Source organism: Saimiri boliviensis, chromosome X, assembly GCF_048565385.1.
Source record: "Saimiri boliviensis isolate mSaiBol1 chromosome X, mSaiBol1.pri, whole genome shotgun sequence".
Lineage (NCBI taxonomy): Eukaryota > Metazoa > Chordata > Mammalia > Primates > Cebidae > Saimiri > Saimiri boliviensis.
The window spans coordinates 105189345-105202253 of NC_133470.1; the positions used below are offsets into that span (position 1 = coordinate 105189345).

General features: G+C 39.1%; 1 long non-coding RNA gene across 1 annotated transcript in view; it reads left to right on the top strand.

Moving 5' to 3' along the window:
• LOC141582784 (uncharacterized) overlaps positions 1-12909 on the top strand; it is an 88247-nt gene that overhangs the window by 33121 nt on the left and 42217 nt on the right. The window contains exons 3-4 of the long non-coding RNA XR_012515659.1: positions 3279-3394; positions 11171-11322. This is a non-coding gene — a long non-coding RNA (uncharacterized LOC141582784). The remainder of the gene's footprint in view (positions 1-3278; positions 3395-11170; positions 11323-12909) is intronic.

A 12909-nucleotide genomic window follows, 5' to 3' on the forward strand; every position in this document is an offset into this window, starting at 1 on the left:
ACTAAAGGAAAATATAGAGAGTTCTAAAAATAAGCTGGTGACTTCAATACCCCACTTCATCTATTTTATTATTTATTTATTTGTTTATTTTGAGACAGAGTTGCTCTGTCGCCCAGGCTAGAGTGCAGTGGCATGATCTTGACTGAAACCTCCTCCTCCTGGGTTTAAGCGATTCTCATGTCTCAGCCTCCCAAGTAGCTGGGATTACAAGTGTGCGCCAACAGGCCTAGCTAATTTTTGTATTTTTAGCAGAGAAGCGGTTTTCACATGTTGGCCATACGGGTCTTGAACTCTTGGCCTCAAGTGATCCACCTGCCTCGGCCTCCCAAAGTGCTAGGATTACAGGCATGAGCCACTGCACCTAGCCCAATATCCTCATTTTAAATAATGGATGAAACAACTAAACTGAAGATTATTAAGGAGTTAGAGAATGCGAACAAAGTTATAAGTCAACAAGACCTAAAAGATATAAAAGCATATCTTACCTTGAAAGGTAAGATTCCATCACCTACCACAATGACCATGCTGTACCAGGAGAAGGGAACTGGCTTTTGTAACATCCTGGCCTGTGCCTAAGTCTATTTTAAACTTGTCATGGTTGAGTTCAAGGATGGCCTATGGACATAGGTGTACTGACACCGAATAGTGCCTTGCAGAGGCTCTGGGAAGCAAGCACGAGGTCTTCCAGGTATCTTGTGAAAGAAAAATGATCTCTAACCTTCCCATTATATATCATCTAAAGAACATTCAGAGAGAGCCTTGACTAGATGAGCTGGGCTTCCTTAGGTAGACCCTACAGTCTTCACAAAATCTGAATTCCATTTTCTGTGGCCTGATTGGCAGAGACATTCCCTGCCTCTGATTTAGGGAGAAAAACCAACAGTTGGACCTTGGGCATCAAACCATGTAAGTTTGGTACCACTAGATAAGAGAAATAACAAAGTAAAGGGCATTTTACTTTGCTTCTAACTTATGTGATGACCTTGAACCAAACGTCTAAACATGTATGTATTGTAGAGAGCAAACAGGCACATTGTAATGTGTCTGTAAATTGAAAAATACTCAAACAAAGCAACTAACAGTGTCTACTTCTCTGAAGCTGAGGTTTTGAGATCACATTTTCCAGTTTTACCTTTATTTATAATGAAGCCTTGACACATTGACAAATAAGGCTTAGTACTGATAACATTTTGAGTAATACCATATTTATATCTAAAAATAAACAGCACTATTTACATGCTGGGATGATTAAATGTCTTGCTCTTACTAGTCAAGAAAATTAAAAACTTCTAGCAAATTATTATTTAACCCAAAATCCAATTAGCTGAAGTATGCTTAGTGACATTTTAAGTAGCCTTTCCATATAAAACCTGAGAAAAATGATAGAAGGAAAAATATTTAACTAGAAGGAAATTTCACATAAATGGTGTCAATTGATGTTTATAACAAAAAAAATTTCCTGCATATATGAATTACCTCTACCTCCCCCAATATAATACAAATAGAATAACAAGCAGAATGCAATTGAGAAAAAAAACAGTAATTGAATTTTGATTGAGCTTCTGCAATAGAGAATATACCTCATTAACTTCTGTTATAATTGTTCAGTTTTTCTTTCTTTTTTTTTTTTTTTTTGCCAAATGCTTCTATTATCCTTAGGATGTGAGCAGTATTTGATTCATTCTTATTTTTGAACAATAAAGAAATGTTATGAGATTTAGCAATAAAGTACTGTTAGTTACTCCATGCCACTGGAAATTTCCCATTACCTAATATTGTGTGAAATAGTCAAGGCACTAAATGGTACCAATAGTTTAATGAGGATAGAATTAAAGATAATAACTAATGTGATTGTATGTGTGTGTGTTTTGAACACCTTGTGTAAATAAGGGATTATATTGATAAGCCTCTATTGATTTAGTTAAATGTTCACCTCTCATGAACAATCATAGATCCCATTTATAATGTTTGAGTGCCTGTAGCCATCAAGCTGCTGATAGCGGTTGCTTCATGAAAATGGGATTTATAATGAAGTGTTTTCATTTGTTCTTCATAGATTTGAATATTCAAAGAGATTTTTGAAAAAGCTGATTTTCATAATTTGAGAAGCAATCAAAAACAGATATCTGTTGAAAAAGTTGGTGCAAAATCCTTACTGATCTCAGATGGAATTCAGTAATTTATAATTTTGAAACATAGAAAATGGGAATATTGATAATAACCCCACATTTTGAAATTGCATGTTTCTTGGTGGTGGCATGAACTGTGACCTACCTGCTTTTCTTTATGCAGGACTACTGTATCTGAAAATATTGTAAAGAAGCAGATCTAATTTTGAGAAATACCAAAAACAAGAAGGCACTCAAAAAAAACTAGCATCCCCCAAAATATTTAAGAATAACCTTTAAGAATATTTAACAAGTTTGCAAATGTTTAAGTGACAATAAATACAGAGAACATATTTGAACACTGGATATACAAATACATGGGAACTTTAAATAGAGAAGTTCTTATATGACCAATGGAAGATGTGAATGTGTGATAAAACCATTTTAAAAGTCATTTCCTCTTGGGATTGAGAGACCTCTTATGTATAGCTTTATATTTTGTTCAGGGATTGAACACTTTGCCATTAGTATGAATTACTTTTGTAAATCTCTTGAATGATAAGGCAGTGGAATATAAAGAAATTTACACATATATGAACATAGAAACTGTAAAATTATGATGATGTTAAAATTGCTTTCAATGTGTGTTCAATTGTGTTTGAAGAAACACATACACATTAATATATATACACCTATGTGTGTATACATGTTTACTATTTTAATCATGGTAATCATTACAGTTACCATGCTCTGTGCCTATATACATATGTATGTGTATATGTACTTATTTATACAAAACAAAATGTTAAGGCACGCTTATGCATGCTTTTGATGCAAGCAAATACTTTCCCTTCTAAACTTTGTCAGAATATACATCTGGTCTGATCCAAACCACAATGTACAGATTAATCCAATTTTAATATAGATTTATTTTTTGTGTGAACCTAAATATAGTAGATGTATGTATGTATATACTGAAAAGTATGCAATAAAATAACCCAAAAGGTTATCAGTTGTCTTAACAGATTTTATAATGGTGTTATTCTCCTTTGTGTACACAAGATTATTTTCTAACTACGTGGCAAACATCATTCATTTTTATTTATTTATTTATTTATTTATTTATTTATTTATTTTTGTTAGAGACTGAGGTGTCATTATGTTTTTCAGGCTGCTCTGCTCCTGGGCCCAAGCGATTCTACTGCCTCAGCCTCCCAACTAGCTGAGACTACAGGCACACCAGACTATACCTGGCTTGCAAACACCATTTCTATTAAGAAGATATTGTAAGTCTGATACCTAAGAGATAACAGGTAACACAAACGCACACACTCAAGTCACAAAAAGAAGCTGAAAAATATGTAAGGGCATAGGAAAATGTGGAAATATAAATTATTCACTGTTAAACACAGGACAATTTTTAAAACTCTGTAACTTTTGATCTTAGCTACTGCAACCTCCATCTCCTGGGTTCAAGCGATTCTCCTGCCTCAGCCTCCGGCGTAGCTGGGACTACAGGTGTGCACCACCACACCTGGTTCATCTTTGTATTTTGGTAGAGATGGGGTTTGACCATGTTGGCCAGGCTGGTCTCAAACTCCTGACCTCAAGTGATCCATCCACCTTGGCTTGCCAAAGTGCTAGGATTACATGTGTGAGCCCCCGGAGTCTACCCCAAAACTGTGTAACTTCTCATGGGAGTTTATACAGATGTAAGTATATGTAGCATGTCCTGTGGAACAAGGTATTACATACAGTAATGTGCATGTCTTGGCCTTCTCTTATGACTCCTGCCAAACTGTTTCTGACGATTCATCACATAAGCTGAGAAAATGAAAGAAGACCCCCTAGTTGTCTGGGGAGGGGAATAGGTCAAAGATTACCTAGACTTGTGAATTGATGGCTCCTGATGATCTCCAGGCTTCTGACAATTTATTCTCGCTTTTCTTTTCTGATCCTTCTAATTTCTTGCCAGACATTTTGATGCCATAGGAAAGTGCTGAGCCAACCCACATAGACTAAGTCGGGAAGACACTTAATTTCTCAAAGAACAAGATTCCTGATGAGGATGACTGGTTTAGGCCTTGACTTGATTTCACACGGAAAAGAAAAGCCAAAGTACAGGAATATGCACAGGTTGCCCCAAACTGTGCAAAATGCAAGGCAGCCAGGTTTCTTGGCGCATTTGTCGCTGGGTGGCGTTTTTTCAGACAGAAAGGGCGGGAGAAGACTGCTTCAAGATAGGGCGTTTTTGAAAATCTGAAGCGCTACTGCCACCGTGAGGAAATCGTTTAAAGACAGAATACGCCATTACAGTGTCCTTCCTGGAAGCCTCCGTGTGGGGGTTGTCTGATCTGTGCGGAGGTGGAAGAGGCCTGGACTCGAGGCCAGGTCTTCTTGCCTTCTCCTCTAAGGCCTGAAGAGACGCCTGGACATTGGCGGTATGTAAGGCCTGAAGAGGACCTAGAGAGTGACAGTCTTGGAGTGAACCAGCCGCTGCCAGGCGGTCCTGGCACAGGAAGTCGTGGGGCGAGGCCTTGGTTCCACGTGGTGTGGGCGGGACTGTAGGAACTCACTCAAATACACGTGGAGGCTTTTGTGGGCGTCTGTCTCTTCTTCCTTTGTCTTGGAGCAAGAGTCAGCAAGCTTTCTCATGCTGACATCTTGCTATGGATCTTTGGGTCTCTGGCAGAATCAGTAACGTGCACAATCAACAGGGTTATTCCAAGAGAATTTTACAGGATTTGCTATTAGATCCTTGACTCTCGAGGTCCTACACCAAGGCACTGCCAACGTCCAGGTCTCTTTTAAAACCTTAGATGAGTAGTCAGGGACTCTCAGCACAGAGGCCAAGCCTCCTCCACCTCTTACCAGACCACTGCCGCCAGCAGGTAGTCCTCACTCAAACTCTGTAATGGCGTAGGGTTTCGTTAAACGACAACCTCACGATGGCAGCAGTGCTCCAGATATGCCAAGAAGTCTTGTCTTAGAGCCCTCTGCTCCCGCCTTTCTTGTGTGAAAAAACGCCACGCGTAGGCAAAGGCGCCACCAAACATGGCTGCCTTGCATTTTGCCCAGACTGCTGCATTTCTGCGTTTGTTTTCCGCTTGAAATCAAACGAGGCCTAAACCACCCGCCATCATCAAGAATCTTGTTCTTTCAGACGTGTCCTCCTGACCAAGTCTTTGAGAGTGTCATCTACTTCACAGAGTTACAGAGAGGGTACATTTCATGGTATAAAAGTATCATCTTCAGGGGATGAAGGCGCAAGGAGAAAATTACTTGAAACTTGGAGATCTTCTCTGGCAAGCAATTTACAAACTCTGGTGTTCTTTGACCTGGCTCCCCTCCCAGGCAACCCGAGAGTTCTTCATGTTCTAGCCTCATGTTTTGCATTATAGACAATAATTTGGCCATAGAGGAGGGATCCGATAGTTGTCATAACTGTCTGCCACATATACTCCACATGAAATGATACTCATAGTACCTATTTTCAATTCCTGTCGAAGTTACTCAGAGTTATATGTCATGGTTGCACCATTTAACATCAAATACAATATTTTCCCATGCATAACATATACTTCAAGTATTTCCTAAGACTTTACACAGTGTCTCTGTGGGGAATGGATGGGTATGTTATATTTTCTCTCTTGGAGCAAGTGTTAGCAGGTTTTCATGCAGTGTTACTCTGCTGTGAGGCATGAGTCATTTGTTACAGCAATGTGAGAACATCGAGGATAGACCAGTTCTAACTGGGATGTAGCAGGAGCGGGTAAGTTTTCTGAGGGTCTCAAGGGTACCCAATTGCCTGGAGACTGGAAGGGCCTAAAGAGAAATGGAACCACTGAGCCAATCAAAGAAGAGTTACATCTTCTAGTGGACTGTTGTACATAAACTGAAAACAGTAAAGGGGATTGAAAATCAATCTACAATTTAATAGTATTTGTCTGTTGGAAATGGTATTACCTGTGATCTCACTTCACGTTATCATATATGGCTTATTATAGCAGGTATGTTTTCAAGAAGCATGATTGTTTCTACAAATTCAAAAACGAGTGGCAAAAGTGACATCAATGAAAATTATGCATTGCCGGGCGCGGTGGCTCAAGCCTGTAATCCCAGCACTTTGGGAGGCCGAGGCGGGTGGATCAGAAGGTCAAGAGATCGAGACCATCCTGGTCAACATGGTGAAACCCCGTCTCTACTAAAAATACAAAAAATTAGCTGGGCATGGTGGCGTGTGCCTGTAATCCCAGCTACTCAGGAGGCTGAGGCAGGAGAATAGCTTGAACCCAGGAGGCAGAGGTTGCCATGAGCCGAGATCGCGCCATTGCACTCCAGCCTGGGTAACAAGAGTGAAACTCCGTCTCAAAAAAAAAAAAAAAGAAAAGAAAATTAGGCATTAAGGAACTTCTGTATTTCATCTCTCCAGAAAGGCATCTCAAAACAATCAGGAATCTATAATTAGATAATATTCTCAACATGATATAGGGGGTATTTATTAAAATATCTACAGGTAATATACTCAAGAATGAAAGACTGAAAGCTTTCCTCCTAAGATCATGAACAAGGCAAGAATGCACATTTTTGCCCTTTTCTTGAATATTACACTTAAAATTCTAGCCAGAGTCATCAGGCAATGAAGATATATAAAAGGCATCGAAGTTGAAGAGAAAAAAATGGAAATTATGTCTCTTCGTAAAGACGATGATCTTATAAAAATGCTTTAAAATGCAGAAAATTCATATTAGAGCAAATGAACAATATTCAGCAAGCACCACAGGATAGAAGAGTAACTTGGAAAAATCAGTTGTAGTTGTGTACACTAGCAATGAACAATCTGAAAATTAAAGGAAGCAATTCCATTTGTAATAGCATCAAAATAAATCATATATATATGGTTCTCCTTCCTCAGCCTCCTGAGTAGCTGGGATTATAGGCATGCTCCACCACACCGGCTAATTTTGTATTTTTAGTAGAGATGAGATTTCTCTATGTTGGTCAGGCTAGTCTCAAACTCCCGACCTCAGGTAATCCACCTGTCTCGGCCTCACAAAGTGCTGGGATTACAGGCATGAGCCACAGTGCCCGGCAATAAATCATATTTTAAGGAGAATATTTAACTAAACAGATGAAAGACTTATACATTGAAAATCACAAAATATTGAAGAAAAATTAAAGATTACCTAGATTTTTAAAAAGGACATCCTGTGGTAATGGGTTGGAAGACTAAATATTTATAACGTAACGCCGGGCGCGGTGGCTCAAGCCTGTAATCCCAGCACTTTGGGAGGCCGAGGCGGGTGGATCACAAGGTCGAGAGATCGAGACCAACCTGGTCAACATGGTGAAACCCCGTCTCTACTAAAAATACAAAAAATTCGCTGAGCATGGTGGTGCATGCCTGTAATCCCAGCTACTCAGGAGGCTGAGGCAGGAGAATTGCCTGAACCCAGGAGGCGGAGGTTGCGGTGAGCCGAGATCGCGCCATTGCACTCCAGCCTGGGTAACAAAAGCGAAACTCCGTCTCAAAAAAAAAAAATAAAAATAAAAAAGAAAATGTGGCATGCATATAAAATGGAAGATTATTGAGCCAGCAAGATGAATAAAATCTTGTCATCTGCAACAACACGAATGGAACTGTAGGACACTATGTTAAGTGAAATAAGCTAGATACCTAAAGACAAATTATCACATGTCCTCATTCATATGTAAGAGCTAAAAGAATCTATCAAACAGAAGTATAGAGTAGAATGGTGGACACCAGAAGGTAGGAAGGAAGGAAGGGGAATGAAGAGAGGTTGGTTAATGGCTACAAAAATACAGTTAGAAGGGGTAAGTTCTAGTGTTCAATAGCAAAGTTAGGGTGACCATAGTTAAAAATAATTTAATGCTTGTTTCCAAATAGCTAAAAGAACGTTTGAAATATTCCCAGCACAAACAAATAATAAATGCATTAGGTGATGAGTATCCCAGTTACCCTTTTTTGGTTATAACACATTTTATGGATGCATACAAATCTATGTTCTACATAAATATGTATAATTATGTACAAATGTTAAAAACAGGCAAAGATCTTAAATAGACAAGTCTCCAGGGAAGATGTACGAATAACCAACAATTTCATGAAAGGTGCTTCCATTATTAGTCTTTTCAGAAACGTAAATCAAAACCACCTCATGATACCATTTAACACCCACTAGAATGGGAATTATTTAAAAAGAACTAGTATTGGTGAGGAGGTGGAGAAATTGGAGTTCTTCTAGAGTGTTAGTGGAAATGCTAAATTGTGCCCCTGCTACAGAAAACAGTTTATCAGTACTTCAAAAATTTAAACACAGAAGGAACCATATGAGCTAGCAACTCTACTCCTAAGTATACACCGCAAACGATTGAAAACAAATACTCAAACAAGTACATGTATATACTCACTGTATATATTTATTAACAATACCCTAAAGGTGAACACAAGCAAACATCCATCAGTTGATGAATGGATAGACACAATGTGATATCTACATATGGATATTATTCAGCTACGAAAGCAAATGAAGTACTGACATATATTACAACATGGATGAAATTTGAAAACATGCTAAATGAAAGAAGAAAGACAAAAAAGGCCACTTAATGCAATGATCAGTGGTGAGGGAAAGTAGATTAGTGTTTGCTAGGGGCTGGGCAGAGAGTGGAATGAGAATGACTGCTTAATGGGTCCAGGGTTTTCTTTTGTGGTAATAAAAATGAGTTGCCACTAGATAGAGGTAATGCTTGCACTGCGTTGTGAATGTACTAAATTCTGCTGAATTTGACATATTTTAGTGGCTAATTTTATGTTACATGAATTTTACCAACACAGTTTTAACAAGAGCCAATATTTTTAAACCTATCATTATTTCCAAAAATAACTAATTATATTTGAAAAGTACTCAAGTTATCGGTGGAGAAAACTTGTTTTAACAATTATACTACAGGGAAATTTGAACATTAGTTTATAAATGTACATACTATATGCATAGGAAAGAGACCATAATACGTAGCACAGACATATTTAAAGTGATTATTTCTTCTCATTATGTTTGACCTACCATATGTTTTCTTAAAGTTCTTGTAGAGTAAAATATTTTAAAAATCTCACTCAAAAGCATATATTGATATGAATATAGTCAAAGATTATAAAGTGATGCCGAAGATTTTGTACAAAATTTCCAACAGTATGAATCCAGTTATTTCAATGTAAATTGTGTGTGCAACTCTGTGTGTATTCATATCTGTTTATTTGCATATATAGATTTTTAAATGCCTTATATATGTTTTATTTTTAAGACAGGGTCTCACCCTGTCATCCAGGCTGGAGTGCAGTGGTGTGATCATGGCTCCCTGCAGCCACGACCTCCCTGGGCTCAGGTGATCCTCTTACCTCCACCTCCTGAGTAGCTGGGTCTACAGATGCATGCCACCATGCCCAGCTATATTTTGTATTTTTTGTAGAGATATAGGGTCTTGCTAAATTGCCTGGGATGGTCTCAAGCTCTCAGGCTCAAGCAATCCTCTTGCCTCAGCCTCTCAAAGTGTTGGGATTACAGTAGTCATGAGCCACTGCATCAGGCCAATGCCGTATATTTTATATTATAGTCAGTATTATACTGAGTATATGTTTAAATATGATATTACTGGCCAACAAATTCATATCTTTAATTCATAGTTACATACCAGAGACATTAATGAAACATTGTAGCTGCATGTGAGTGGTGTGAATGCATCCATCTTACAGTTTTCTTATTCATATCTAAGTGACTGAATGTGAGAGATGCCTATTTAAATCACCATTTATTGAATTTTGTCTTCCTTCTTTTCAGTTTTTAAAGATAAAATTCAAAGGTAAGAATTAGAGCTAAGGCTGGGCACAATGGCTAATGCCTGTAATCCCAGCACTTTGGGAGGCCAAGGCAGGTGGATCATGTGGTCAGGAGTTTGAGGACAGCCTGATCAACATGGTGAAGTTCTGTTTCTACTAAAAATTAGCTGGGAGTTGTGGCATGTGCCTGTAATCCCAGCTACAAAGGAAACTGAGGCCGAAGAATCGCTTGAACCTGGGAGGCAGAACTTGCAATAAGCCAAGATTGTGTCATCGCACTCCAGCCTGAGCAACAAGAGGGAAACTCCATCTCAAAACAAAAAAATTAGAGTTAAAATCTCAAGAATAACTTAAAATTCCTAAGTTTTCAGAGGTATAAGTATGTATGATATACATATTTATATGCATTTAGGTATAAACACATTTTAGATTAAAAAGAGCAAACAGAACTTACTGTTTAATGACTGGTACAATCACAAAGTTCTTTTCTGGTAATTTATTGTCTAAAATCAAGAAATTGAAAATTTTATGTGACAATGGCAAAAACTGGTCAGGAATCAAATTTCAAAATGAAAATTTTTACTCTAAAATACAATACATATCTAAATCTAATTTTTTTTTCTAAGATGGACTCTCCCTCTGTTGCCTAGGCAGGAATGCAGTGGCACAATCTCAGTATTTAATACACAGTTGTGTGGCCTTGCTTTTCTCTTTATCAGCACATTTTTTTAAACTTCTTTGCAAATCCCACCTCTTTGTTACTAATATGAAAATATAGGACTGATTTCCTAACTGATAAACAGTAACATATACACAAAGCAAACTCATAGGACACAGTTGAAAGCCATTGCAGTTTAATGGCCCAGGAAAATGTTTGTGTTCCAATGTTATATAATGAAACCATAAGACAAAATCCTGGGATCCATCTGATTAGCATTTATACTCATCATTGTATTTGTGTACATTCAAATAGGGGTCTGTGTGTCTGTCCAGCTCGAGAGCTATCTGGACTGTTATGTTAGAGCCCCACTAAACAGTGGCCTCCCTCTCAACTTACAAGGCCTACTGGCTAGGTCAGAACATGGAGTAAAACTCCCGGGGAACCTGGGTAGGGAGTCAGGACAAGAACCACGTGGCCCGGTGCCTCAGTTTGGTCTCCTCCAAGACCTTAAATGTCAACACTTTATTTTTCTTTCTCTTTAAGCATGGATCCCTGAGTTCTGTTCACAATATGACAAGACAATTTGATATCATAATAGAAAAGTGCAGATACAATGCTGAGTGAAGAAGAGAAGAAATGGGAAGGCTTGGTTGTGTGGAAACTGAGTTCTTGGAAAGAGGAGATACTTGATGAGGGTGAGTGGATTACATCTCAGTTTAATATCCAATGGAAGCTGAAAGCAAAATGCTAAGAGTAGAATACCTTTACACAAATTTAGCAAAATGTTAGGTAGCCATAATTTCTGGTGTCTTTGTCTGTTCTTGGCCTTTTTCTTTTTTTTCAAATGTGATGGGCGGGAGAGGAGTGCCTGGAGCAAAGTTAGTTGGCTTTTCTCGAGCAATACTGCCATCATGCGGAAATAGTTTCGTAGCATCCAAAGCCGTGAGGGTTTCCTCCACGTAAGCCCTAGCACTTGAAGAAGGAAAAGCCAGTGGAGGCTGAACAGGCCCGAGACTTAAGTTGGTCTTCCTACCATTTTCTCTGAGGCCTGGCAGAAGCAATGGACAAATGCAAAGTCTTAGTGAAGTAGCTGGTGAGTGAGGGACCAGGACTGAGCCAGCTGCTTCCAGGAAGTCTTGGCACAGGAAATAGGGGACAGGGCCTCAGTTTCCTCATAGTGGGGACAAGACTAGAAGTGACAAAGCCAAGTACAGACCCTTGGGGCATTCATGTTATGAATATGATCTCGGGAGTTTTGTCAATCTGGCCGTCCCTGTGTTACGGGGCTGTGACATTTATAGCAGCATTGTTAGATGACAGTGGACAGGCCAGTTCCGGGGAAGATCTATCTGAACCCAGTGTCATTCACATGGTCCTTGATACAGGAAAATTCTAAACACCATTGCCTATAGCTAGAGGGACCTCTGTAGAGGAGTGGGGATACACTGACATGCCTATGTGGGCCAGTTCATCTTTTAGGGGAGCCGATGTGCTGAAGTGGTTGCAGGCCAAGAATGCGATGGAAGGCCTAAGCAATTATTGGAGTGCACAAGCCAGCAGTTTCTGTGACTTTATAAGTTCAGTAGAAAGTCTTTTGTCATAATGGGACCCCAATGTCATCTCAGTTCTCTCAAGAAGGCCACATAGGTTAGCTCTTTTCTGTTCGATGTCCCTCAGAATGATGGCATTGTTTAGGCGTGAGGAAATCATTTACTGCATCCTAGCTAGTATTTTCTTTACCAGCTTTAAATCCATTTCCTAATAAGATATCCAACCTTTGGTGTGGAGACCTCCAGATATTCTATGACTCGTAGTTGAAGAATCAACACGGGTTGCTAAAATTGCATGGGTGACTTGTTTCTCATGACATTCTTCTTCAGAGTTTATTATCTCACTATGTGAATTATTAGTGAAAGGAATTAATGTTAGTTTGGTTCTGCACTGTGACATTACAGTGGTTCAAGAGCTTGTTTGGGGGAGACCTCTCATGACCTTTGAGGATTCAGACAGGCATTCCAGGCAGGGTAAGGCATTGTAGGGTAACCTGGCTTTTTTGACATCTTTGACTGTGTGTAGCTCTCCCTCTAGCTGGTTTTGTTGAGTTGAGTGATGGCCTGCAGACATAGATGCTATTGACACACATGAGTGTCCTGGAGACCGTCTGGGAAGCATTTCTCTATGACCCTTGTTCCTGAGAATGACAAAAACTGCCTCTCCAGAGGATTTCACCTAAAGTAGACTTAGATAGCTGCTATACTGCCTCCTATGGAGGAACAGTTTGA